Source organism: Chiloscyllium punctatum, chromosome 18 (genome assembly GCF_047496795.1).
Source record: "Chiloscyllium punctatum isolate Juve2018m chromosome 18, sChiPun1.3, whole genome shotgun sequence".
NCBI lineage: Eukaryota > Metazoa > Chordata > Chondrichthyes > Orectolobiformes > Hemiscylliidae > Chiloscyllium > Chiloscyllium punctatum.
In genome coordinates this window covers 7,407,510-7,412,977 of record NC_092756.1, presented here as the reverse complement: position 1 = coordinate 7,412,977, position 5,468 = coordinate 7,407,510, and positions in this window count along the sequence as shown.

Sequence of the window (5,468 nt, the reverse complement as noted above, 5' to 3'; positions counted from 1 at the left end):
ACCACAACACCACCTTCTCCAGGTTGCAGTATTTATTGGGAACAAGAAGCTGATTCTGAGTTGATGCGAACATAAACAGGTGCCAATGTCAAAACCACTGATCCAAACAGGAAAATGAAATTTCGTACCTTGCCACTCCAAAGTTAAAGTCTCCACATGCTTTGGATGCGCCAATCGGCTGTCTCAGCAACATGTACTGTTTATGGTCATAATATTATAAATGGGGGCAAGTATTCCCTTCCGCCCCGCTTTTGACCATGACCAACCTCGGAAATGCATGCGCCTCTCTCCTGTCATTCCATCCCAGTTTCCAATTGGATCTTCGTGGCTGCTTCACACAGTTTCTCTGATTCCGGATCTGGAACTGGGACTATGTGTGATTGCATGCAGCAGTTGGTCCTGCCTTGTGTGGGCAAAGTGATGAAGTAGCCAATGTTCAGATATAATGCTATTGAAGCATACGTTTCAACAATATACTGCACTCTCCCAAAAGTTTGGATGGTTTCATTAATCCCATTCTCCTGTACTCTCATTCATGGAACCTCCACAGTCTCTGGGGATGCGAAAGTTAAAGATTCGGTTCATTTTGCGTTCCTACATGCCTGTCGCTAAGTCCTGATATTGTACATTCTTCCTGACATTTCCTCTGCTGCCATACTGGTTGCAGTTTGCAAGCGTGGTCTGTGGAATGCTGCAACCTTCCACTGCACCATACGTTTAGTAGTTCGCATTCTGCGTTGTGATTGCAGCGACCTCGGCTCTAATAAACACCATAGCGGTAAGTTCTCTCAAAGCTTTACTTTTGGTGAAACACGGTCAGAAATTAATCGTTTTTTAGAAGATAATATTCTCCGAGGTGATGATTTCTTTTCCATCGCATTTTGTTGTTCTGCGTTTCAAATACCAGGATTTAAAACCAAAAGTTCTCGAAGATGTCTCTCCCTCGCACTCTCCCGAGCTCTCTTTTACGTCCCTCATCCCATTTGACTGAGGCACTGCACAATCTAACATACATTTTCACGTTGATACCGTCCAGTCTGTGCCGTTGCACTCACTGTTGCCCCAAGCTCTTCATTGCCACCTTCAAATCATTCGATCCGTTTGGATATCGTGGCTGTGAGATCAATTCTCTTTTAGCAGCTTTTACTGACATGGACCAGAGATTATTGGAGCGTGAGGCTCAATAAAAGGGCATAGGGAATAATTGGGGGAAAGAGACTGCATTGGAAAAGATCCCCCAGGAGGGCTTTCTGCGATAGCCTAGTGGTATTATCGCTGGATTGTTAACACAGCAAAGCCAGGTAACGTTCTGTGGACACGGGTTGGATTCCCACCACACCACGACGATGACAGTATGTGAATGCAATAAATGCCTAGAATTAAGAATACGTTGTCTGAAAAACCCATCTGTTTCACTGACGTCCTTGTGGGAAGAAAACTACTGTCCTTATCTGGTCTGGCGACCACGTGACTCCAAACCAGAAGGCAATAAATGCTGCAGTAAATTCCGATGCTGTTACAGAATGGAAATATGTTCATTCGGCTCAGTGCTAGAATTGTCCAGGGATGAGATCGCACTGGGAAAGTTGTAGGAGAGATTCACTCGGATAGTGTCGAGGCTAAAGAGTTTCAGTCATGAAGGGAGACAGGACAAACTGGGGTTGTTTGTCACCGAGCAGAGGGGTTTGTGAGGGGTACAGATAAGGTAGACTGAAAGAAGCGTTTCCCATCGATGGAAAAAACGATCACAGGGGGCCAGAAATTTAATGAGAAAGGCAGAAAGGTTAAAGTAGATGTGGAGAAAAGCGGTTTAGGCGGGCGGATGTTTGAATTTGGAACACACAGTCTGTAAGGGTCAGAGAGGAAGCAACTCTTATAACCTGAAGGAATATGCAGATGAGAATATGTTCTGCCAAGACATCTTCGAGAAGGTAAGGCTATGGGCTCAACCATTCGGGTTTTTAAGCAGTTGCTTTTGACAAATGCAACCACAACGGGCTGAAGTGTCTCCTTTGAAACTGTTGTCATTGCTAGCATAGTGGTTCGTGTCGCCGTATATTATGCGGGAGTTCGGAGCTCAATTCCTGGCTGGGGCACTGTAAATGTTTTAAAACTGTCGCTCGGTTTCCAAGTCCGGGTTATTAATGCCTGCCCTTCCATTCTCCATGGGAAATGTCACAGGAAGGACAGTGCTATCTGAATCAGTGTGGGGAAGGTCTACAGCTCCCGGCGAGACAGAGTGTCAATGAAAGTGCAAACACGTGACTTCCGCAACCCACACCTCGTGTCTGTACTGGAGTCTGAACCATTTAATAGAAAGAAGAAGGAAGCTGAGGAAGAAACAGGGGAAACCAATTCAGATGTGAGCGCAGAAACATTTTCCGCAGCATCATGAGGAAAACTGACAAATGGCTCCGAGAAAAAGTTTGTCTTTCAGAACTGTTAGTTCACAGAGATGTTTCTTGTTCCACTCAAGCCCTTCAGAAATTGAATAACAATTTAACTGAGACTTGAAATGTTCGAACACACCAGGCGATGAGTCACGTGCTGGAAACTGTGTTTAAAAGCCAGATGTTTGATAACTGATCATGATGCAATAGGCTGAAGGACCATTCGGCATGCTTTTAAAAACTCGATAACTGTCATTTTTCAACTGAACAAAATAGGCAAAAACAAAGTCATCAAGAAAAGTTCCAAGCATTGCATATGTCGTCCCTGGTGCGAACGTGCTGAAATGCAGCTGTCTCACTGCTATTTCCCAATATTGATTTCCAGAAAAGGAAAAAAAATTGTTGTTCCTTATGGAAATCTTAAATTGAATATGAGTTCCAGACATCACAAAACAGCAAAGGTAGCAGTCCTGTCAGAGTCAGTGAGAATTGCATATCGGAGATGAAATCAAATGGGAAGAAACGCTGAAATCAGTTGGACTGGGGTGTGCAAATTTGAAAATCACACAACACCAGGTAGTCCAACAGGTTTAATTGGAAGTACTAGCTTTCAGACCACTGCTCATTCATCAGGTGATTGTGGCGTCCACAGTTGTAAGACACAGAATTTATAGGATATGTTTACAGTGTCATGTAACTGAAATTGTACATTGAAAAATACCTTGATTGTTTGCTAAGTCTCCAATCTGTTAGAATGACCATGTTAGCTTCACTTCTTTCACATGTAAAGTGCAAAACCTTTTTATTTTAATGTTTAATTCTCAGGTGAAGTTTAACAACTGATGTCTGCGCCCCACCCCCTGTGCTGCTGTCTGTTCCATAATGTTTAGACTGATTCTAGTTTATAAAAATGAGTTACCAGAGACTTACATGGATTCATGAAGTTTTTGAGCAAAGTACAATGTAACTCTGCAAGTACAATTTCACCCCACAGACGTATATGTGTGTGTGTGTGTCTGGAGGAGGATCTCTGTTTGTAGCTAGGGCAATTGGATCACCTGCACTGTGACATGAACCCAATGACCATGGGTACCGAATTTAGCTATCAGTCTCTGTGGGGGCACTTTTAGCTGCTGCCTGTTCCGAAGACCTTGGAGAACTGTCACCCGAAGATCCGAGGTCGAATGTCCTGGATCACTGAAGTGCTCTCCAACTGGGAAGGGGCACACCTGTCTGTTGATTAATGCGTAGCGCCCATTCCGTTGTTGTCGCCTCCGTTCAGCTTCACCAATGTACCATCCCTTAAGGCATTCTTCCCTGCAGCGTGTTGTTTTTTTTAGATTAGCGTCAGTCTAAACATTATGGCATGGACGCAGCACACAGGGACTAACACCTTCAACATATTATCTATGCTGACACAAATTGGTAAAGTCCACCTGAGAATGTAACTGTTAAAAGAAAGTTTTTCGATTTATATAAGAAAGAAATGAACCTAACATAGTCATTCTAACAGATGGAAGACTTAACAAGCAATCAAGGTATTTTTCCAATGTATAATTTCAGTGACATTACACTGTAACCTTTCGCTATAAATTCTGTACCTTACCACTGTGTACTCCACAGCCACCTGATGAAGGAGCAGCTCTCCAAACGATATTGCTTCCATTAAACATGTTTGACTATGACCTGGTGTTCTGCGATTTTTTACTTTGTATTAGAATGCGAATCTCACAATTAATATAGAGATGAAGAAGCATTTATTCTCTAAGACCGTTCTGCATTAGTGGACTTTCTTGTAGCAGAAAGCTGTTGAGGAAGTGTCATTGTGTGTAATGAGGCTGAGATCAGCAGATGTTCAAACAGCAAAGACATCAAGCGTTATGGAGAAAGGCAAGAAAGTGCAGTTCAAGGTTATCAGATCAGATATGAAACCATTCAATAACGGATTAGACGTGATGGTCTGAATGGTGTCTATCTGTTCCTAAAATTGTTGGCCTTAATATGAAGCTGCAAAACCGACCTGAGTAAAACGTGCCAAATTTTAAAAAAGCATGGGACCCGGAGCACTGAACCGAGGTGAAATGTACAAAGGACCACACACAAAGGGCAGACAATATTGGGTCATTGATCCGTAGTGATCAGTATACGAAGGTAAACAGGAAAACCGATATTCAGTATCTACGTTGAACCTGGCTCCACTGGGCATGTAGTTAACTCTCACAAACCACTATTCCCCTTCCGTTTTCCTGACGCCCCCTCCGTTCTTGTTTTAAACTGATTGAACGTCAGGCAATTGCCGATGACATTGCTGATGTGGAACTGTAGCATATAGAACATAGAACATTACAGCGCAGTACAGGCCCTTCGGCCCTCGATGTTGCACCGCCCTGTCATACTAATCAGAAGCCCATCCAATCTCCACTATTCCATGAACGTCCATATGCCTCTCCAATGACGACTTAAATGCACTTAATCTTGGCGAATCTACCACGGTTGCAGGCAAAGCATTCCTTGCCCGAACTACTCTCTGAGTAAAGCAACTACCTCTGACATCTGTCTTATACCTATCTCCCCTCACTTTAAAGTTGTGGTCCTCGTGCTTGCCGTCCCCATACTTGGAAAAAGACTCTCCATGTCCACCCTATCTAATCCTCTGATTATCTTGTATGTCTCCATTAATTCACCTCTCAGTGTTCTCTCCAACGGGGACAGCCGCAAGGCCCTCAGTCTTTCCTCGTAATACATTCCTTCCATACCAGGCAACATGCTAGAAAATCCCCTCTGCACCCTTTCCAAAGTGTCAAAATTCTTCTTATAATGCGGTGACCAGAAATGTTCACAATACTTCAAATGTGGCCGTACCAGATCTTTGTACAGCTGCAGTAGACACTTCTGATTCCAGAACTCAATCCCTCTATTAATAAAGGCCAAAACACTGTTTTCCTTCTTAACAACCCTGTCAATCTGGGTGGCAACTTTCAGGGATCTGTGTACATTGACACCGAGATCTCTGCTCATCTGCACTCCCAAGAATCTTACCATTCGCCAAGTATTTTGCATTCCGATTACTCCGTCCAA